Here is a 24,498-nt window from a genome sequence, read left to right as displayed (position 1 = left end):
CTACTGTGGCATTAATTGCTAAACTTGTAAATAAGTTTAGTCGCAAATATTTTTCTTTTGTAAAGGTTGGATATAAAAAGAATCAGTGTAAAAATTATCAGGTTCACAATATTATAAAAATATTGTGTCATGTTTGTCATAAGAAGGGCCATATATTAAAAGATTGTTGGTTTTGTCAAAAGAGATTGTCAGAGACAAATAAACAAAATGTAAATAATTCAAATGAAAGGTTGGCCTTATTTGAAGTTTCTGAGGTGAACTTGGATACAGAATGGTATCTTGAGAGTGGAGCATTTAAGCATAGATTTTGTGGTCTAAAGATGTTTGGAAAGTATGTACAGCTTAATAAACTGAAACAAGTAAGAATAGGCGATGGTTCAGTAATCACTGCAATTGGTATTGGTACTGATTTTATTAAATCGTATGATGGACAAAAATTCATAAATATGAAGACGAAAAATGTACTACATGTACCTGATTTAAGGATGATTCTTGTCTCACAGGGCAAGGCTCAGGTTAATGGTTTTTATTTGAAGTTGGATGCCTATGAAGCACAATTAATTTGCAAGAAAACAAATCAAGTTTGTACATTGGATAGATAGTCCAATAAACTTTTTCAAATGATGTTTTGGATGGATAATCATAATTCTGTAGACGGAGATGATTGTTGTATGGCTAATAATGCCATAGTGAATTAAAATAAAAAAGAAATGTAATCTATTGGCATGAAAGTTTGGCACATCAAAATTTTAATCATGCGAACACTTTTTTGAATCAGAATTGTTGTATTTGTGAAGATAAAAATGAAACCTTGTTCTGTGAAGTTTGTGTACAGGGAAAACAACATCATGACTCATTCAGAGGAAGTAATTCAAAATCAACTTTTTTTGTTGGGAACATAATTCTTGCTGATGTCTGTGGTCCTATGGAAGTTGACCCAATAGGTGGCTCTCGTTACATGTTTTTATTGAAAGATGACTATTCACATTTTATAGACAGGTGTATCTTTTAAAACATAGGCATGAATTTTATGGTAAGCTTGAACTTAGTGTGAAATTAAAATGAATCACAAAATTAAAATCTTAAGAACAGATAATGGAAAGGAGTCTGTTAAAAACAATGTTAGAAAACTTATGATTCAGCAATGAGTAACACATCAGACTACTGTTTTTATTACAATCCCGAGCAGAATGGTCATGCTGAATGAGAAATGTGTACAATCATTGAGACAGTTCGAATGAAGAAGGCAGCAAAACAACTAAGCAAGTTGTTTTGAGCTGAAGCAGCAAATACAGCTGTATACCTGATTAATAGAACTTGGCAAGTACATTTAAAGGTGAAACATTTTATGAATTATGGAATAATAAGCAAAGTTTTGATTTAGGAAAAACAAAACCACAGTTTGGTGCAGAAATGTGGGTTTGTATATCAAAAGAGAAGAGAAAGAAGCTTGATCTTAAACATAGAAAAGGAATCTTTGAAGGTTATGGTGAAAGTACAAAAAAGACTTGAGAGTTTATTTTCCAGATAAAAGAGATGTTATTTTTGTTCCATCTAAACTGAATTTCTCATTTTTTGATTGTAATATCAACTTGAAGAAAGAAGAATGTACATCTAAAGTTGAAGATGTTGAAAACATAATTAAGGATGTGACTATAGATGAGAATTTAGAAAGAAGTTACCTGAATATGAACATATATAGACCTACTGATAGAAGATAGCTTTGACCTAGGGATCAGCTGCAGCCTCCAGTTAAATATAATGACGTTATTGACAGCAAATGGGTTTATAGAATTAAACAAGATATTCAAGGCAAGGCAATTCAATTTAAATCTAGCTTAGTTGCTAGAGGGTTCATGCAGAAAGGATCAGTATATGATGTTTATTCTCCTGTTGCCAAATTATTCTGCATTCAGTTCGCTAGTAGAGTGAAGAATAAACAAATGTTGCATTTGTGTTAGTGATTTAATAATGTTTTTGCTACGTCATGCCCTTGTATCAGTGCCGATTCACAGTACAGCCATTTCTATATACAACACAGTAATCATTACTCATATTAGTCACCGTATAATTAATTACTCATATAGTCCTTTCATGTAATCAAATGTATGTATGAATTTATAATATTATGTTTTTCAGTTCTATTAAAACCCTTTATCTTTTCATACGATCGTCAATCTTTTCTTTTTGTGATCAATTTTGAGATGCTTGTGAATCAGCCGCCTGAACACTCGTATGCACAATTTGTTTACTTTAACTTTATAAGCTAACTGAATTTGGTATATAAATATAGGTAGATTAATGTTAACTATTAGTGTAACTTTTGACTGGCCTGTTATTGCAAATTGATATCTGTTCTGTACCACCATTTTTGCATGGTAAACTGAAAGAAAATGTATTTGTGTTTACCAGAGATTTGCAATTTACCATATGATACTGTGTGCAAATTTAAGAAAGCAGTTTATGGTTTAAAAAATTCTTTCAAATGCTGGTTGATAAATTTCATGAATTCATGATATCTCATAATTTTGCAAGGTCAAATAATGATTATTTTTTGCATTTCAGATTTTCTGATGTTTTAAAAATTTATATACTAATTTATGCTGATGACTTAATTATCACATGCTCAAATAAGAAAGAAATTAATGCTTTTAAGAATGAAATGATGAGTAAGTTTAAAATGAAAGATTTGGGTCAGATTTCATATTATTTAATTATTACTGTAGAACAAAGGGATAATTTACATTAAGTGGCAGCATTTGCATTTCTGTTAGAATAATGTAAACACGCCTTGGTATAAGCTGAATCATTGTTGCATATTGCCAAATACCACAGCGACTGGCGTGATGGCTGCAACTCAGAAGCACCAGATTATCAAAACAATAACAATTCAGTATTCAATTGATTACAGTGTTATTGCTTAAACTTTTTAAAGTTGCATTTTTAATTTTATTTCATAATAAACATATTCTATATAATAATAACAACGCACATTATACAAAAATAAAAATGCATAAAAGAAATATAAAAAAAATAACAAAATGAGGAACTAAGAATATTATAGGCCTACAAAACAGAACAATAATAATGTAGAATATTGCAAAATATGAAGGATAATTTATTCAGGAGGCATAAATTCCACTAAAAGTTTCATCAATTTCAACGTACATATTAGGTCCACCTGTCACAAACGGATTATTTAGTAAATTGTCTTCACACACCTCACACATATAACTGTTCCAATTGAAGCAATGGTTTATTTCCAGTTCTTCTTGACAGAATATGACCAAAGTGTATTCTTTACTCCAGCAGAAAGTGAATAACACAACAGTGCAAAAATCTAACTGTGATTTGATGAGCCACTCCACGCCTCAGTTGTTTAGACTCATGACAGTCTTTTCTGGAACAAACCCAACGCTCTTTACTTGAGTGCATAATTTCACTTTGTGCCCATTAGCACATAAGTGTAGATTGTGCAAGACACTTTGGGTCAATTCAGTAAGTCTATTTTAGCAATTAAAAATTACATTTTTATGAAAATAATGAAAACTATGAATGAAGGCATGAACTCGCATGAATTATTCTGAGGGATGAAATGTTGTAAATAGATTAATTATGGCGTGGTGGTGGCAGATAATGACATGCCATGCAGCTTTGATGTCATTCCATTTTTATCTAGGTGCGTTTACACTATTCCCAACAAAATACAAATGCTGCCACTTAATGGAAAATATCCAAACAAAGTTCAGAAAACTTTTGGTGAACTTTGTTCACCAAAAGATGGCGTGATAACTTTGAATCAAAGTAATTAACTAAAAAATGTAATAAAATTTTTCAATATGTTTGATGGTAAAACTGTTTCTATTCCAATGGATAATCATTTTGATTATAATTATTGCTGAGAGAAAAACCAGAAAATACTGAGATAGAAAATAAGTGTTGAAAATTAATAGGTTGTATTGTGTATGTGATGTTAGGCAGCAGACAAGATTTGTGTGTAACTATTAGTATTCGAAGCAGATACCAAAGTTGTGGTAGTAATGATTTATTAATATGTCTAAAAAGAGTGTTAATTACAGTAAAGGAACTCTTGATTTGAAGTTAGTTTATAATAAAAACTAACTTTCTGATATTATCAAAGGTTTTGTAGATGCTGACTGGGATGGTGACACCACTGACAGAAAGTCCACCAGTGGACATTGTTTTAAAATGTTTAATTGTACTGTCTCTTAATGCTCAAAGAAACATTGTTATGTTGCTGTCTTTCACTGAGGCAGAATATATAGACCTCAGTCAATGGTTAGTGAGCTTGTTGGTTTCAGAATATTTTAATTGATTTAGATGTGACAGAAAATTCACATGATTTAGAAGTACTTTTATTTGAGGACAATTTGTCTGCTATACGAATTAGTAAATCTTGCGAGCAGTCTAAATGGTTAAAGCACATTGACAATAACCATTTTATTCAAGAGAAAATTAAGCAAGGTTTAATAAATGTGTATTATGTACCATCGGATGCTCAAGTGGCTGACATACTACATAGCCTCTGAATAGTGTCATTTAAAAGATTAAGAAAGTTAATGTTAAATGAAAAGCAAGAAATGATGTTTCTTTTTATTTTTATCAATATTTTTAAAGTTCATTATGTTTTGTTCTTGACATGTTAACTTTTTTATTGTTGTAAACATTTCAATTGAGATTGGATATTGTGGTACAATCGAAATGTTGGTTACTAAACTACCGTTTTGGTTTATATCTGTCGATAGTAAGCATAGTGAAAAAAAAAAGAAAAGATAACAAACAGAGAGAGTGTATGATGTATATGAAAGTTCTTTTTTGGTCTATTAAGTTATACTTTAAGGTAAACTGCTGGTCGTCATTGTGTATTTATTTAAAGCACTCTGCAACAAGATTTTAATGTACTCTGCTTTATTTTGTTCTGAAATTAACATAAATAAATGCTCTTGTTTAAGAAAACAATTTGGAAAATAGGTATGGAAAAATAGAAATAATTATTAATTTAAAAATTACCAAACTTTTAAATTGGACTTCTTTAAAAAAGAATTTGTGAGTACAGCATTTAAATTTTTTGTCAGTGTTGTTTCTAATGTTAATGTTTTTATTGGGAATTTATAAATAAACAGATCTCCATTGTTTTTTTTCTAGTTTTCTTTAAAATTCCTATCAACAACAGTTAGTATTTCTATCATTTCTACATAAAAGAGATAACTTAACTTTTCAATATTATACCTCCTTTAAAGATATACTAATTTTATATTTTCTCCTAATTTGTCTGTTTCTATAGCATTTGTAAATTTATAATCTTGAATTAAATTTTCCACGGTCAAAATAGCTCTTCTTCTGTACTTTCAAAACCTGTTAAACTTTACAGTATGAATGGATATTACCCATTTTATTATTTTTGGAAAGATATGGTTATTATAATTTTCTGTGCCTCTTGCAGAAAATTTTCACGTATTTTTCTATTACAATGTGAAAAATAATCTAAAAAGATTTTTTTAGTCATTATTTTATTTGTCGAGATGTAAGTTTAACATCTATTCTTTTAAATGAGGTTTTACTGTTTAAACCTTTTCTTTGTAAAAACACATTGTTATTCTACACTATATTCTACACTAGAAAAAAGGCAGGCCTACAGCCTGCCGTGAAAATGTTACATGGTTTATGTTTCATTACACATGATTTTGTTAAATGTTTTTGCCAACTGTAACTGAATGACATTCATAAATTTAGCGTACTAACAACAAAAACTTTTAAAAACGGAAAGCTTCAAAAACCTGAAGATTTTTAGCTGTTTCTTGAGTTGTGATTTTTTAACACAGTTCTGACCCAAATTTTTTCCTTTTTTTTATCCCCAAAACAGTTATAATTTTAGATAAATCGTCTGTGTAAAGAAGTATAAATCGTTCAAATGAATGAATCGTTCAAGAAGTATAAATCATTCGTGCACTGCGCACAGCCATCTGGTGCACCACGTGGTCTGCTCTGTGCGAATAGGAGCTAGAATAAAAATTTGAGCACATACATCAAATAAACAAATCCATGCACCATCCTTTTTACTTCCTTGTATGAAGGTTCTGGATTTCAATGAAAATATACATTTTGACCATTCCTGAATTCACTTTGACTAGTTGCGGCACGACACCTGTACGTATCCATCTTGCATAACTCAAAAACGATTATTCATAGTAGGATGTTGAAATTTTGGATTTAGGATTGTTGTAACATCTAGTTGTGCACCTCCCCTTTTGATTGCAATTGACTGAACCAAAAGTGTCCAAAAATCCAAAAAAATTGGATTTTGGACTTTTTCTTAACTGTAGTAATAAGTTCTCATTGAGAGCTTTTCAACTATATCATAAGTGGTATTTATTTTTGTTGGTCAGAGTTATAGCCAAATAAAGTTTTAATTAATGAAATATTTGGATTTTAGGGGAAGGCACATAGGTTCGAATCAAACTTCATCTCCTTCCTTTTTTTTTATTTAAATATATTGATTTATTAATAATTATTAATCTCTCATTGCAAAAAAATTTTTACGATGAATAATAACAAAACATCTGATATGGACACACGACATGACTTTCTTGTACGACCATTAAATTACATATACACATTTTTTAAAAATGAAAAGTATATAAAATTTTATTTCATTAATAACTTATTGAATTCTAATTTATCATAAATTTTTTTACAATCATAGGTTAATTATTAATAAATAAAATATTAACTTTATTTATACAATTAAAATTATTACAATTGGTATATATTAACTGTAAATAATTAACTTTTAACATCATTTTGCATGTATGTTAATGATGAATTAAATAGGACGATGAAGTGCATTGAACGAGTACTGCAGTAGAACTTTACTCGACGAGAGAAGAAGACCAAGAAAAAAATAAAAAAGATTAAGATTAAGATGTTGAATATTAAAGAGAGAAAATTTGGAAACTAGAACTTGTACACAAATTAAAATCAGAAGAATTATATCAATTCAAAGAGTGATTAAATGATTGGCAACAAAAAACAAATAAACAAAATGATGATCAACTTCGACTTAGGGAGAATATTGTCCAACAATATCAGAGGAGTAATGAACTAAAAGATAAGAATTTTTGGCAATTTATTAAAGATCACGCATGTATGCCTCAGTGTATACGTTCTTGTGAGGGTCTGTTTTTCAGTCACTCTGTAGTTAACTTTAATGTAGATAAAATTTTAAAAAATTTCAGAATAATTAAATAAAATTAAACAGAAATTAAACTAGAAAATCCAAAAATAATACGATTTAAATGATATTTTTCAGTTAATATTAAATAATCAGATGATGTTTCACAAACTATTGCATATGCACATATGTAATAATGCCTATTAGATATACACATTTTTAGTTATTTTAAGTACATAAAATTTTATTTCACTAATAACTTCTGATCTTTTTTTTATTATTAATGGGTTAATTAAATTATTTTATTAATCATGAGTTAATAATTAATAATAAATCAATATATTTAATCTTAAAAAAAAAAGTTGAAAATTACATAAAATTTTATGTTATTAAAAACTTCTGATATATTTTCATTATTTTTTTTGTTATTGAATTATTATTCATCATAAAAACCTTTTTACAATGAGAAGTTAATTAATAATAAATCAATATATTTAAGTTAAAAAAAGGAGATGAAGTCTGATTTGAACCAATGTGCCTTCCTCTTATAGATCCAGATATTTCATTGATTAAAATTTCATTTGGCTATAACTCTAAAAACCATTGAAAATAAGTAGCACTTATGATATTGTTGAAAAGTTCTCAATGAGGGCTTATTACTGCAGTTAAGGAAAAGTCCAAAATACAATTTTTTTGGGGGATTTTGGGCTTTTTTTACCCTTTTGGTTCAGTTGATTGTATTCAAAAGGGAAAATTTTCAACATACTGTGGCTAATTGTTTTTTAGTTATGCGAAATACAGACGTCATGCCAAAATAATCAAAATGGATATTTACATTGAAATCTGAAAACCGAAATTTTTCACAATTGCAATACTTCCTTTACTTCATACAAGGAAGTAAAAAACAAAAATATGAAAAAATAAAAAATCAGAAGTTTTTAATGAAATAAAATTTTATGTACTTTTCATTTTAAAAGAAATTGTAAATGTAATTTAATAATAGGCTTACAAGGAAGTCATGTGTTGTCCACATCAGATTTTTTTTGGAAAAGATAAATTTTCTTTATTTAGATAATTTTATCTAGTTGTTATATATTTAATTAGATCACTTTTTCTTCCTCTAATTTTGGTTCAGATAATTTCATTGTTTTCTAAAACTGCAGAATCTACCATTCATTTACTCGCATGTTAATTTCACATCTAAATTCATGTAGTTTCATCTCTTAAAACTAATTTATTTTTTATGTGGTGGTTTAAACACAATTCTTGTTGTTTGTCTAAAGTTACCAATTATATTGGTTTTTCTCGGCAAGGTTTAACAATGTCTTGAAATTCTATAATATCCATATTTTTTTAACTGTCAGTTTTTTATGCAGTGCTTGAAAACTATAGAAAGATGGTATACCTACCTACGTGGTGTAATATTCCTTCTAATTTAATAGGTAACCTAAAGAAAAAGATTTGCCTTTATATACTTTGGTATTTTAGCCAAACCTACTTATAATTAAATTTATTCTAACATTTTTTTAAATATAAATTTACCTTTTGTAAAACATATTAGAGCTTTTTTAATTTAACTTCTGCTTGTATTTGAACATGGATTTTCTGCATATTCAAACATTTCTACTAAAGATAGGTAAGTTTTTCATTTAACCTTAATGCTTTTATACAATATTCTGTCTGTGTCCTTTACGTTCAGTCATATTTGTTGGGTTTTAACAGAAACGTAATGCTGTAATTTTATTTATTAGAAAATTACACTGAATACAACAAATATATTATCTTCAGCAAGTACAATGAAGTTGTAAATTAGAAAATAATTTCTCGCTTTGTTTCAAAAAACCAACAGAATATGTGAATGAATTATTTTTTTCCCTAATAGATGTTCCAAAAATTGATTCTTTCTATCTTATTATTTATAAGATGAAATTTCTTTTTGCAAAAAAGATTTAATCTTTCAAATGATAGTTTTTCAAAATTTACCTTATATCTTATATAATTATAAAGGTAATTTCTGTCTTGTAATCCCATTATTTTTACTACGAGCGATATCTCTAAAGTAAAGACCGCTGGGAAATTTCTCTTTAAAGTTGGTGAAAATGTGTTGTTTGTGACCACAATAGTAATTTATACACTGCATTGTTGTCTGAAAGTTGTCGCGTTGTAGTATCTTTGATTACGTTATAAAATGAATAGGAAAATCAATGTTGCCGTCGACTCTGAAATACGTGGTTCATGTTTTTTAAACCATTAAAACATTAATTTGACTGAAATTTATAGGCAGTTGGTTGCTGATAATAGACAGTTAATAATAGGCAGTTATAGGCAGTTGGTTGTGGTGATAATGTAATGAATGCAAACACCTGAAAATTGTGTAAAAGGTTTAGAAATAACAGAAATAATGATGAAGAATGTTCAGGGAGTCTCTCGATAATCACCAAGGACTTGTTGAAATAAATTATACTTATTTTTTGTCACAAACATTTCTTTTCTTTTCATTTAATAAAGATTATAAATTTGTTATAAATAAATGTTTGTAAGTTGAAATTTAAAATGTCATGTCTCATCCCTGGCTTACTTCATCCCTCGTTACTCATTTGAATTCAAATCATTCACTCCCTTTCAATCAGTAGCACATAGCACTACTGATAATTTCAGTGTCCGTTTACCTTTCATTACTATTTTTGTCTTTTTCCTTTTATTCAGTCTACATACGTACATCAATTAATTTTCTGGTTTCACTGTTTTTTTTAAACTAGCTTATTAATTCTGTCTTTACATTGTTATCATTTAATATACAGATTCTTCTTTTTTTGTCAGCAGTTGGCTTTAATACTTCATTTATTGCTGTATTTAACCCAACAAAACATATAATTTTTTCACGTGAGATTAAACGAACATTGTGGTTTATGAAGAGTGGATAACTTTTAACTATACATATACCAGTAGGTTATGTTTTAATCACTGCCTTACTTCTGTGGCAGAGTGGAGTGCAGCATTTCTTCCTTTCTTCTGGAAGGTTCTGATTTGATTTCCAGTTAGGCTTGCCTTTTTTCACATGTTACACTCATTTTGTTTATCATAAAATATACATATCTATACTTGAAATACAGTGTTGAGAAAGTCACTGTAACTTCATGAATTGATAAACATTTAGTGATAATATCTATTACAGACTTCAGAGTTACTAAAGAACTTATAAAAGATGGTAGAGGTAAACTCTTTGTATGGATATACATTTTTATACATAATGATTAAGTTTGCTTTGAAGTAAGGACTAATCTTTAAAAATTTTTTTATATCATTTTGGGAATGTACATTATCAGCAGAGGAAACTGATATATTTGGATGAGTACATTAATTTCTAGAAAGCCAATAATTTTGTGGATCGCATCATCTTTGCAGAGATCGCTATGCATATTGAAGAGACTGTTTTCTATAATTTTGTAATTAATATCACTAGGCTATCCTTGAATTTCCCCAGGATCCTTCAATTTTGAAAATCTGAGGGGCTTACAGTTCACTTAAAATTAATATTTAAGAAAATTATTATTTAAATTTATACATATAAAATTAAACATTTGAGTACTTATTTTATATTTTTTTCCTAAAAAGTTGTGCCTACATGCTCATTGTATTCCATTTTGGAGTATTTGTATCAGGTTTTTTCTCATTGTCTTACATTGATATTAGTTTTATAAAACTTTCCTGGGAAGTTAATCATAAACTATAATTGAAACATATTCTATTTTTCAACAACTGATAATGAAAAAAATAATACAGCTTCTTCCAACAAGTCGGAGTAATGTGTCACACATCAAATGTTTCATTGAATCGTATTCATGCAGCTGTCACAAATGAACAAGCTGTCAGCAGAGGACGGTGGCCTCAACATTCGCCAGAGTTGTCTACTTATTTCCTTTGGGGCTACTTAAAGGAGAGAGTTTATGCATTTAATACCCACAATATTGGTATACTGAAGGTGAACATTCAACGAGAATGGTTCGGTTTTATGTTGCTCACCCTGTATCTATTGTCGCCGAATGGCTTCGATGGCCAGTAATTCATAAACTTGTGATGGCCCTGAAAAGGGCCGTTTTTTTTTCTGGCGTTAGCTTTGAGAAGAGCTGTTGGGTCTGGAAGCTGGACTTCGGCACAGTCGGGGAGTTGAGAGTTGTCCATTGAAGTCCGATCGGGTTTTCCCTCAGCGGCAGTAGGTTCCCACTACAGCGTGGCAGTGGTGGCCCCCAGAGCCCCGCAGTGTCGGTTTGGCGTCGGTCGTCCTTCGCTGGCATGGCCGAGGCAGTTCTCCCCGAGCGATTACACGCTGGTCCGGCTCCTGTTGCTGAGTCCGCCACAGCCAGGGCGATTGAAGCCTGGCGAGCTGGAGCGGGAAGGTAGCGTCTGCATCCAGCGGCCCCCTCGGCGGGCCGGCCGGGGGACTTCTTCAATTTCTCCAAGTGGTGGTTTATGATGAATTCCTTCACTCTCATGGTGCAGGCTCTTTTATTGGAGCCTGAGAGTGGTGGGGCTGCAGCACCGCTATGGTGGGAGAACTGTGTGGTCATCTTCGCTGCGGTAGTGATGCTTGTATCAGTGTGTCAATATATTGTGAGCCAGTTCACATCTCGTGTTCGGCCGCCGATATTAAATTAGGCATATATATGGTAACAATATATATTAGTTTATTTAAATTAAACTTTTTGTAGTCCATATTTCCTCTGTACATAAATTGTACATAATTAACATAAATTTAGCCAATTATATATATATTTGAAGTGTTTGTAATTGAATATGAGCGTAAGAGAGTTGTGATTTACTCATAAAGAATAGTCAACGTGTTTTAACATAATCAGTAGTTTATGTTGTATTTACTGCAACATTAAACAATAGTCTAAAATAACATAAAAAACACTAGTGTATACACATGACAGTGATTGTTAATCTTAACCATATTGCCATTTTTATATGATGTAGTCTGTGTAGATGAAAGATATAAGAAGCTGATAAATCATTGTGTTTTAGGCTTATTTTTTTTTTTTTTTTGTCTTCAGTCATTTGACTGGTTTGATGCAGCTCTCCAAGATTCCCTATCTAGTGCTAGTCGTTTCATTTCAGTATACCCTCTACATCCTACATCCCCAACAATCTGTTTTACATACTCCAAACGTGGCCTGCCTACACAATTTTTCCCTTCTACCTGTCCTTCCAATATTAAAGCGACTATTCCAGGATGCCTTAGTATGTGGCCTATAAGTCTGTCTCTTCTTTTAACTATATTTTTCCAAATGCTTCTTTCTTCATCTATTTGCCACAATACCTCTTCATTTGTCACTTTATCCACCCATCTGATTTTTAACATTCTCCTATAGCACCACATTTCAAAAGCTTCTAATCTTTTCTTCTCAGATACTCCGATTGTCCAAGTTTCACTTCCATATAAAGCGACACTCCAAACATACACTTTCAAAAATCTTTTCCTGACATTTAAATTAATTTTTGATGTAAACAAATTATATTTCTTACTGAAGGCTCGTTTAGCTTGTGCTATTCGGCATTTTATATCGCTCCTGCTTCGTCCATCTTTAGTAATTTTACTTCCCAAATAACAAAATTCTTCTACCTCCATAATCTTTTCTCCTCCTATTTTCACATTCAGCGGTCCATCTTTGTTATTTCTACTACATTTCATTACTTTTGTTTTGTTCTTGTTTATTTTCATGCGATAGTTCTTGCGTAGGACTTCATCTATGCCGTTCATTGTTTCTTCTAAATCCTTTTTACTCTCGGCTAGAATTACTATATCATCAGCAAATCGTAGCATCTTTATCTTTTCACCTTGTACTGTTACTCCGAATCTAAATTGTTCTTTAACATCATTAACTGCTAGTTCCATGTAAAGATTAAAAAGTAACGGAGATAGGAAGCATCCTTGTCGGACTCCCTTTCTTATTAGGGCTTCTTTCTTATGTTCTTCAATTGTTTTTGTTGCTGTTTGGTTCCTGTACATGTTAGCAATTGTTCTTCTATCTCTGTATTTGAACCCTAATTTTTTTAAAATGCTGAACATTTTATTCCAGTCTACGTTATCAAAAGCCTTTTCTAGGTCTATAAACGCCAAGTATGTTGGTTTGTTTTTCTTTAATCTTCCTTCTACTATTAATCTGAGGCCTAAAATTGCTTCCCTTGTCCCTATACTTTTCCTGAAACCAAATTGGTCTTCTCCTAACACTTCTTCCACTCTCCTCTCAATTCTTCTGTATAAAATTCTAGTTAAGATTTTTGATGCATGACTAGTTAAACTAATTGTTCTGTATTCTTCACATTTATCTGCCCCTGCTTTCTTTGGTATCATAACTATAACACTTTTTTTGAAGTCTGATGGAAATTCCCCATTTTCATAAATATTACACACCAGTTTGTATAATCTATCAATCGCTTCCTCACCTGCACTGCGCAATAATTCTACAGGTATTCCGTCTATTCCAGGAGCCTTTCTGCCATTTAAATCTTTTAATGCTCTCTTAAATTCAGATCTCAGTATTGTTTCTCCCATTTCATCCTCTTCAACTTCCTCTCCTTCCTCTATAACACCATTTTCTAATTCATTTCCTCCGTATAACTCTTCAATATATTCCACCCATCTATCGACTTTACCTTTCGTATTATATATTGGTGTACCATCTTTGTTTAACACATTATTAGATTTTAATTTATGTACCCCAAAATTTTCCTTAACTTTCCTGTATGCTCCATCTATTTTACCAATGTTCATTTCTCTTTCCACTTCTGAACACTTTTCTTTAATCCACTCTTCTTTCACCAGTTTGCACTTCCTGTTTATAGCATTTCTTAATTTCCGATAGTTCCTTTTACTTTCTTCATCACTAGCATTCCTATATTTTCTACGTTCATCCATCAGCTGCAATATATCGTCTGAAACCCAAGGTTTTCTACCGGTTCTCTTTATTCCGCCTAAGTTTGCTTCTGCTGATTTAAGAATTTCCTTTTTAACATTCTCCCATTCTTCTTCTACATTTTCTACCTTATCTTTTTTACTCAGACCTCTTGCGATGTCCTCCTCAAAAATCTTCTTTACCTCCTCTTCCTCAAGCTTCTCTAAATTCCACCGATTCATCTGACACCTTTTCTTCAGGTTTTTAAACCCCAATCTACATTTCATTATCACCAAATTATGGTCGCTATCAATGTCTGCTCCAGGGTAAGTTTTGCAGTCAACGAGTTGATTTCTAAATCTTTGCTTAACCATGATATAATCTATCTGATACCTTCCAGTATCGCCTGGCTTTTTCCAAGTGTATATTCTTCTATTATGATTTTTAAATTGGGTGTTGGCAATTACTAAATTATACTTCGTGCAAAATTCTATAAGTCGGTCCCCTCTTTCATTCCTTTTGCCCAGCCCGTATTCACCCACTATATTTCCTTCCTTGCCTTTTCCAATGCTTGCATTCCAATTTCCAACTATTATTAAATTTTCATCTCCTTTTACGTGTTTAATTGTTTCATCAATCTCTTCGTATACACACTCTACCTCATCATCATCATGGGCGCTTGTAGGCATATAGACGTTAACAATCGTTGTCGGTTTAGGTTTTGATTTTATCCTTATTACAATGATTCTATCGCTGTGCGTTTTGAAATACTCCACTCTCCTCCCTATCTTCTCGTTCATCACGAAACCTACTCCTGCCTGCCCATTATTTGACGCTGAGTTAATTACTCTAAAATCACCTGACCAAAAGACGCCTTCCTCTTCCCACCGAACCTCACTAATTCCTACTATATCCACATTTGTCCTACCCATTTCCCTTTTTAAATTTTCTAGCCTACCAACCTTTTTCAAGCTTCTAACATTCCATGCTCCGACTCGTAGAATGTTATTTTTTAATTTTCTGGTGACCCCTTCCTTAGTAGTCCCCACCCGGAGATCCAAACGGGGGACTATTTTACCTCCGGAATATTTTACCAAGGAAGGCGCCTCCATTATTGCTATGTGAAAATGCAGAGAGCCACATTTTCTTGGAAAAAAAGCAGCTGTAGTTTTCCATTGCTTTCAGCTGCGCAGTACTCAGAGGACTGAGTGATGTTGATACGGCCGTTTAAGTCGTCCTGACTCACGCCCCTAACAACTACTGAAAGAGCTGCTGCCCTCTTTCAGGAATCATTCCTTAGTCTGGCTCTCAACAGATACCTCACCGATATGGTTGCACCTTCGGTCCAGCTACTCTGTATCCCTGAGCACTCAAGCCCCCTCACCAACGGCAAGGTCTCATGATTCATAGAGGAGATTTAGGCTTATAAAAAAGTATATATTTTTTTACTGTAGCAAATGTATTCACAAACGGTTCTTGCCTGTTTGTCTGTGCGAATTCCCTTTTTCATGACTAACCGAACATCATTTGTTTCTTGTTTTTTATCATAGATTTCGCTGAATCTGTATCTGCTGTTTAGTTGTTCTAAAATTATTTTATAGTTTAAAAAAAGATCTGCCACATGTTAGCTGCTGGTGGAAATGGCTTCCCCTACTACATTGTCCTAGTCTGTATGCCATAAACTACTTTCATTTCATATCGGCCCCCCTCTGAAATTATCAGGTCTTCATTGAAGGCTAGGATTGAAATTGCAAAGTCTGTTGATGGTTGTAGATATTACAAAATAATATTAATGGAATTAAAAATAACACTAATATTCAAAAATTTATCTAAATTTTCTCCTCCAAGCTACTAGTTATTACTTTTCTCTCATTTTAATTGTTTGTTAGTTAAATATTTTATCTATTGCTCACTAGAAATAGATAGTTGTTTTGGAGATTGTAGGTAGCATCCCGGCTATCTGCCAGCAGAAGCTCATGCTTCTGCTGAGCTTGAGTCATTTCAGTCATTTCAGAGATAGCAGACTGTATATCACAGACAATAGGGTATCTGGAGTATATGTTGCTAATCGTCTCTAAGATACTCATGGAATGTGAACAGACAATTACATGCCTAAATGTCGGGATTATTATATTTAATGCTTTGTTAATAGCATACGGCACTGCAACAAAAACACTGAAAAAGTTGAGAAGGCCAAACATATATATTCTATTGCCATCCACAAAAGCACAATCAACAGAATTAACATTTTTAGAGTTGTCCGTATAAACTATAGCATCAGGATTCTTACTATTTATAATATTATAACATTTTTCTTGTAATATAATCGGATTTATATTCTTCTTATGATACCAATAAAGACTAAAGCAGTAATTAACGAGAGAAGGCCAGCAAAGGGAGTAATAACATGCAGCTACAGTAACAACTGAAGGTAATTGTATATTTAGAGCTAAGAAAAGGCGCTGAGCTCTGATGCTCAGTGGGGCAGTAGAGCTAGGCTGTTCCTGATATTGATTAAGGTGCAGGTTAGAGAATACCGCATTAGAAGTTGATGACTTTGTTGCATCTAATACGAGCTACATAAGAGTAGATCTTTGGTTTCATCTATTCCAAAGGAATGACTCACCACTGTCCACCAGTATTCTTACTACAGGCTTGAACAAAATTCATCAGTAGCAAGATGAATGAAGAACTGAATAATGGATAACATCAAGCATTCTAAGAGTGGTCGACTAAGCCACATAGCCATAGTTTAAACGGGAACAGACCAGAGCTCGGAACGTTTATACTTAATCTGCTCCCCAACGAGTATTACTTAAAACTATCAGCATGTCTATCATTTTTAATCATTTTACCATCAGATCCTTTAAATGTGTTATCCAAGTCAGTCATTGGTCAAACCACAATCCTAAAAATCTAATCTGTATGCATAGTTCAACTCTTTCACCGTATAAAAACAGTTAAGGGTCAACATGTTCCTTCCAACGAGAAAAGCAGATGTATTTCGTTTTCTCTGGAGAAAACGTAAATCCAGTTGATCTACACTATGATTCTAAACGTGTTATTGTGTTTTGGAGCAGCCTTTCATCAGTAGCTAAAGTTTTAGATGTTACGTAAATAGAAAAATCATCTACAAATAAAGAACACATAACAGGTTTTTACTCAGAGTTTGTTATAGTATTTATAGCTACGACAAACAAAGTAACACACTTAGGACACTCCCTTTGATATTCTGTTTTCTAGGGTATAATCTTTGGATACAGTCATTCCAACTCGAATTCAAAAGAACCGACTACTGAGGAAACTGCTGATAAATGCAAGGAAATTTCCTTGTGTATCCGATTCATGCAGTTTGTTTAGGATCCCTCTTCTCCAAGCTGTCATACACCTTTTGCATATCGAAAAATACAGCAACAAGGCATTGGTGAAATAGGAAAACATTCTGAATGACAGATTGAAGAGCAACTACATGATCGATAAACGATCTGCCTTGGCAGAAACCGCATTGTTTGGAAGCAATTAGGGCATTTCTCCCAAGGTACCATATTAGACGATGGATTACCATTCTTTCCAGCAACTTGCAGAGGATACTGGTTAAGGAGATAGGATAACTTGAGGGACATGATTTATCTTTACCAGCTTTCAGTACAGGAATCTGGAAAAAAAACCTGATCAAAGAATATTTTGATCAGAATATTCTAAGGAAAGTAAGGTGAAGTGACTTCTCATTATTTTTTTCACTAAACTAAATAAACAACTACACATAGGTATGCTGAATTCGCCAAAATATTGATGTTAACCAGTTCTGCTCACTTGTAAAAAGAATAAATGTGTTGTGACATACATTCATTTTACCACAGAGACTGACTGTATTGTAAACATCATTTCTGCTAGAAAACAATTCTGACATGTCTCTTATAGCTCAAGTACGTTATATGCATTACAGCTGTAAGAAAGACTGGGGAGATAGTATAAAGCAACAAATCAATGTACCTTCCCTACTGAAATAGTCCATTATGCACATTGCTTCAATCTTTAGAGGAAGTGAAATTAGTAAGGTCATAATTATTGAAAATCTAAACATGAATCAAGTGACAATGATAGCAATTTTGATGGTAATTACAGTAACAACTCAAAAAAAGTTACTGTTGATTGCACAGCTGTATGCAATTGTGTTGGGGAAAGCATTGAACATTAATGTTTTGATAAGTCTTCCCTTCTGCTTTTTCACGCTTTTAATACTGTTTTCTATGTGCTTGTGAATTCCCTCATGGGCAGTAAATTATGGATTGTTCCTCCTACTTACTGCAGGAACTTCATTGCTTGTGTATCCCTTGCCTAGATAGAAGTAAATGTTCATGAGAGAGAAGCATGATCTTTAGTGTAAGTTATTGACTTTTTCTTAATTGTGATTGTACTACTACTGAGAGTTTAAAGTGGTTATTGTTTTCTATGCTGAAAGTTAGTGAACAAGCAACATCTCTTGTTTTATTATAAATGTTATAATATTTTAATAATTAAATTACTAATTTTAATTGTGTTTGTTAGCCATTAAATGCCAATAACATAGTTTCTCATGTAGTTCTCAAAGGAAACTAGTCATTTTTGCTTGCTGAACTTTAAACAATAATCTGGAATGGTTTTTCATTTAAGATGTATAGTTTTTAAGATATTGGTAATTAATTGTGGCTTTGGCCTATATATATTGATGCGTGTTCGCAGCTCGATCAGGATATTGAGAGACTAACAAATATAAATGTTTATATAAATATGATTTATTACTCTTAAGAACGTAGGAAATCAAATAAATAAATAAAAATAACAATGACAATAATAATAATAATAAACAACAAACAATAATAATAATAGTAATAACCACAATAGTAATAAATTAATGCAAAGTAACATTTCAAATAAGGACAAAATTTGTTTAAAGGTAGTTAAATCATAAAAACCAGAATACAGTCCCATTGACTAAAGACATGATGACCACTAATATTAACACCTAATATTGTGTTAACAAAAGACAAGTCTAAAGTTCATTCATTTACATTCTCTGCACATACCTTTGCTGTGTACAGTAAACTACCCTGACAATTTATAAATGAATTTAATACTGTCACTTTATAAATAAATACGTACTTTCTACCGATAACTCGCCAAACAACTTGCTGTATTCACCCACTGTGCATGCTGACTGATAACACTCGCTTATAGATGCCTTCATACTGTTTTGAGGAGCATTTATATACTTTAACCTGATGAGCCTTCGATGAAGGTATGTGCTGTCTCCTCGTGAATGTATTCCTGTGGCAGTCCGACTAATGCACATTGGACTAGGTGAATTCCTGCAGCATCTCATTAGCCTTCTGGACTTGTCCCTGTAGCTCACACTTGTAGGTAGCCACCAAGTTGTGCTGTGCTGTCTTGTGACCCTCTAGCGCTGCGATGACATTGTCATAGCCGGCCGTAGGTGGTACATCCTGGAGAATTTCTGCTGTGGACTTGCTGCTGAAGTGCGGTTATCAAAAAAAGAGTCTTCTTTGGTACTGTCTAACTATTATGAATGGATGCCACCTTGCGCTTGAAGACAGCCCAAGATGTACTCCCGTCAAACTTGGGTGGCTTCACCTCACCACTTTAGGACGTCTCATCGATTCACCCAAACCTTGGTCCTGTGAATTGTTAACACAAGATCATGGTGTTACAGGCAATTCTGTTGCCCATGCAGTGTCCATATGGCTAAAACCTATATGGTTATTTACATTAGTCCCTAAATTACTATTAACTAAATGTTTGACTAACCTATCTTCTAACTTACTAGTCAACCTTAACACTCTCTACTTCATCTCTAAGTACTGTACCTAGACTACACAGTTTATCCTCAATATAAGACATATGATCATTTATTTTTTGTTCATATTACTCATATTTTCATTTAGTTTACCCAAATTTTCATTCATGTTTTCTTTCAGATTCCTTACCATTCTGCTCATATTTTCAAGCATACTTCCTTTGATATTGTCATTCATTTGGGTCAACAATGCAATAATGATCTTGGCTTGTTAGTAGCAGCCAACTTAATAAATTACAACTATAAACACAAACGCAACAAAAAAAATAATAAATAAAAAACATCTTAAGCAACTTAAGAGCTGAATACTCAAAATTTCAAAATAAATAACTCAAGAGTAATTCAAACAGTAAGCAATTAGTACAAACAACTAATCAAAAATAAAAATAAATTTGATCAATATAAACCATAAAACATAATTTCTAAATATAAAATAATAAATATAAACTACTGTTAAAACTTTATAATGCTCTCAATATCCCACTTCTGACACTAGTATCTCGTGTTCGCGGCTTGAACATTGAGAGACTAAAAAATACATATATTTATATAAATATGATTTATTACTCTAAGAACACAGGAAATAAGATAAATAAATAATAGTAATAACAACCACAATAATAATAATAATTACATACAAAATAGTATTTCAAAAAAGGACAGGATTTGTTTAAAGATAGCTAAATTATAAAAACCAGAACACAGTTCTATTGACCTAAGACATTATAATGACCGCTAATATTAACGCCTAATATTGCATTAATAACAAGATATGACAAGTCTTAAGTTCATTCAGTTCCATTCTCTACACATACCTTTGCTCTTTACAGTAAACTACCCTAACAATTTATCAATGGATATAATACTATCACTTTCATTTACTACCTACCAATAACTCACCAAACAACTTCCTTCATTCACCACTGCCCACACTGGAATGCTTGTGATGTACACTTTACACGTTGTTACTGCGTATTGACTGATAACACTGCCTCAATCACGTCAAACACACCTTGCAGCACTTGTTTCATACTCATTTCATTCTGTTCCAACCAGCATTTCTATACCCTGACCTGCAGAACTGCCTCATTCATTACATGTTGAAATGTGAAAATTATTGTTTGCACCTTTAGATTTTCTCATGAATTCCTATTCTGGTTCCAGTAACCCTTCTCATCAAACAACAGCTGTTGGAGGTGCGTCATTGACAGTATTACAAAGTATGATTGTAAAACGGTTCTGTTAGCCTCTGAAAAGGATCCCGTTTAATATCTTTCTGGATTCCTTTCATTAATGTTGTTTTCATACTTTAATCTTAATTGGAAGGAATCCATTACCCAGGTCCGTTAAACTGGTCTTGTTATAATGTGTATTGTATCTCTGTAAGAAAGTGTAAGGCACTTAATGCAATTCAATATGATCATAGTTAACAGCCGTGCACATGTCAAACTGATAATCTATCTCATTCCACACTCTGTCCATAGGAAACTCTTTCATGGCTGCTGTTATTCTTTGGGACAGGTGGTCAAGTGACTAGAATTTTTCTTGGTATATAATGTCTTTTAAAATAAATCCGTCAAAATCAAACTGAGAATTCTGGTGGCCAAATGATGGATGAGAGCTTTTCTGCCTATCCTGCCTTTAGAGATCTTGAGATTGAGTGCAGTTTGCACAACTGGTGCATGCTGTGAAGAGGTTCCATTCTGTTAGAAAATCAGCACCTAAATATTTTCAATCTGTAGAAACACTATGTTTTCTAACATGATGGTAATAGTCTGCTCAAAAATTCAGTTATGCATGATACCACATCAGACATTCACTTTTGGATAGTTGCATTCATGTTTGGAATTCATCAGATTTCACCAGTTTGTGTGGATTCTCTGAGCCCTATATTCTGCAATTATGCTGATTCATAACTCCATGGAAATGAAGTGTTGGTTCATCAGAAAGTAAAATGCATTACAGGTATTTTCATAAGCAGAAATGAAGTCTAGTTAGACTTAATTTGGGCTAGCTCAAATGGAATCTATTTCATTTAGTTTACTCACATTTTCATTCATTTTTTCTTTCACGTTCCCTTAAATTCTGTTCACATTTTCAAGTGACTTCCTTTGATACTGTCATTCATTTGGGTCAACAATGCAATAATGCTCTTATTAGTAGCGGCCATCTTATTATTAATAAATTACAATTATAAACATAAATGCAAAAAAAATAAAAATAAAAACACTTTAACCAACGTATGAGTTGAATACTACAAAATTAAACTAAAACTTAAAACTTCTACTGGAGCTACTAGAGTAGCTGCACAAGTTGTGGGGACTGCGCTCAATCTCAGGTTCTCAGAAGGCTGGATAGGCAGAGAAGCTCCATTCGTGTGGGCACCAGAATTCTCGATGTGATGCTGATGGGTTTATTTTCTGGGGATTACAAAATTAAACTAAAAATTAACTAAATTTAATTGTTACAAATTGAATTTATTCTTTGTGGCTTTTTGTTAGATTTAATTTCATGGAGTAGCTGCAGTTTATAAGCACAAATTTTTAGTTGCTTACAAATATATAATGGACTATGTAGCACTTTTAAAAATGTTTGGTTGACAATTAATATTATGAACTGAACATTTTAGACTTTGTCAGAGAGACAGTCGAAGTCTTTCTGTGATTTCTGCACTTGTTTTAGGGCTACCTGGCGATTGTCCCTTCAAAATGCTTTTGTTCCCAAAAACTGTTGACAACATATATATATACTTTTGTCTCTAGGAGAAATTCTCTGATTGATTCTCGTATAATTTCTTTGTCTTATTGATTTTGTTTCTGTGAACCAGTACAAAGAAGGTGCTTTTTCTTGCAACAACATCATGATACTGAAGTCTGGGCTTATTAACAGCTTGAACTCTCTTCTTTTTCCTGTTTAGCCTCCGATAATTACCTTTCAGATAATACTTCAGAGGATGATATGTATGAGTGTAAATGAAGTGTAGTCTTGTACAGTCTCAGTTCGACCATTCCTGAGATGTGTGGTTAATTGAAACCCAACCACCAAAGAACACCGCTATCCATGATCTAGTATTCAAATCCGTGTAAAAATAACTGACTTTACTAGGACTTGAACGCTGGAACTCTCGACTTCCAAATCAGCTGATTTAGGAAGATGCGTTCACCACTAGACCAAATTGCAACATGTTGGAGAAAGTGTAAACTAAAACTTAATATTTGTTGCCTTAAGATTGTATAAAAGACTATTGAATGTTGAAAAATAAAAAGTATATTCGTTCTATAAAAAAAACCCCATAGTTTTTTTTGGACTCACAGTATGATACATCTTTAATGTGAGATGTTCTGCATTTATCGTATATACTTATAGAGGGCAAACTGTTATCACTTGGTATTGTGGATTTAAGTGACAATTTTAATGAAGTAGACAGTTGAAATTTTTGTAAATTTAAATAATTTGTAGAATTTTGTAATTTTTGCCATTTTGTTCTTAATTTTCTGGTGAGAGTCCTTTACTTGCTCAGATAACTTTTTAAAAATCACGTTAATTTCATTGTAATTTTAATTCATTTTCATTTAATTTTATTTTTGTTATAAACACAATACAAAAGATATGCACAAATAAATATAATTTTATTTTATATTGATCGATTGTTTACTTTGTGGTTCCTCCTAAAATTATATAGAATCTTTTCTTTTAAAATTTTGATGGATTTTATTTAAAAGATATTTAAATTAGATATATTTTTGTTGATGACACATATTTATCATCTGATATAACTTCTTATATTACCATTGCCACTTAAGTTCATATGAAAGATGTGTGAATTAAAACCCCAAGTATGACTGTCCTGTAACTATCTGTTTGGTTCTTAATAATATTATTTACATTTATCTGTTTAAAAAAGTAAATCATGAATTGGATAAATACTTTCTTCTTAACATATATTTTTACACGTATTTGGCTTGTTTGGTTATTATTCTGATTTGCTTGTCAATTATTTTTCTGATACTTTGATTTGTAATTTAGTTGTATTACCCCCTAAAGTTCCAGCCCGTTAGTTGTTGTAGAAAAAAATGTTCATAATATAGCATAGGGAAAATTTACTTGTTTAATTTTTTTCTTAAGATATGAATCCAGGTAGCATGACTTCCTGTTTTCTAAAAATTCAAGAGAATACTGAGATATTAGAAAAATTTCACAAACATTGTTATTTATACAATAGTTAATGAGTTGGAGTTATTGCCTTTTAATTATTACTTATTTATTATAATTAATCATGAGATTTTATTAATCACTGTATGAGATAATTTGTCACAGGAACCGCACCTCAAAACTCTGTTATCATCTGTTGACATTACTAATTTAAATTTATTTTCTGAAAATCCTTGATATATTCGCATATATCATTTTTGCCAAAATTTCAAAGGATTTTATTTATGTTGAAACGATATCAATTTGTCTATGCTGTGCTTAAATAATCCTGTTTTGCCAAGTTCTCAAATGTTTCCAATGTTCACAGATTCTAACACATGAACTACTTCAGGATTTGAACTAAG

General features: G+C 31.9%; 1 protein-coding gene across 4 annotated transcripts in view; it reads left to right on the top strand.

Annotated features, from left to right (window-relative positions):
* fbl (pantothenate kinase 3 fbl) overlaps positions 1-24,498 on the top strand; it is a 171,368-nt gene that overhangs the window by 949 nt on the left and 145,921 nt on the right. The window contains exon 2 of one of the 4 annotated variants that reach the window (XM_075365508.1): positions 2,566-2,669. The exons of the other annotated variants lie outside the window; for them this stretch is intronic. The gene's annotated coding sequence lies outside the window, so the exon portion shown is untranslated. The remainder of the gene's footprint in view (positions 1-2,565; positions 2,670-24,498) is intronic. 4 annotated transcript variants of the gene reach the window in all.

This window comes from Lycorma delicatula, chromosome 5 (genome assembly GCF_047948215.1).
Source record: "Lycorma delicatula isolate Av1 chromosome 5, ASM4794821v1, whole genome shotgun sequence".
Lineage (NCBI taxonomy): Eukaryota > Metazoa > Arthropoda > Insecta > Hemiptera > Fulgoridae > Lycorma > Lycorma delicatula.
This window is presented reverse-complemented; position numbering and strand designations above follow the sequence as displayed.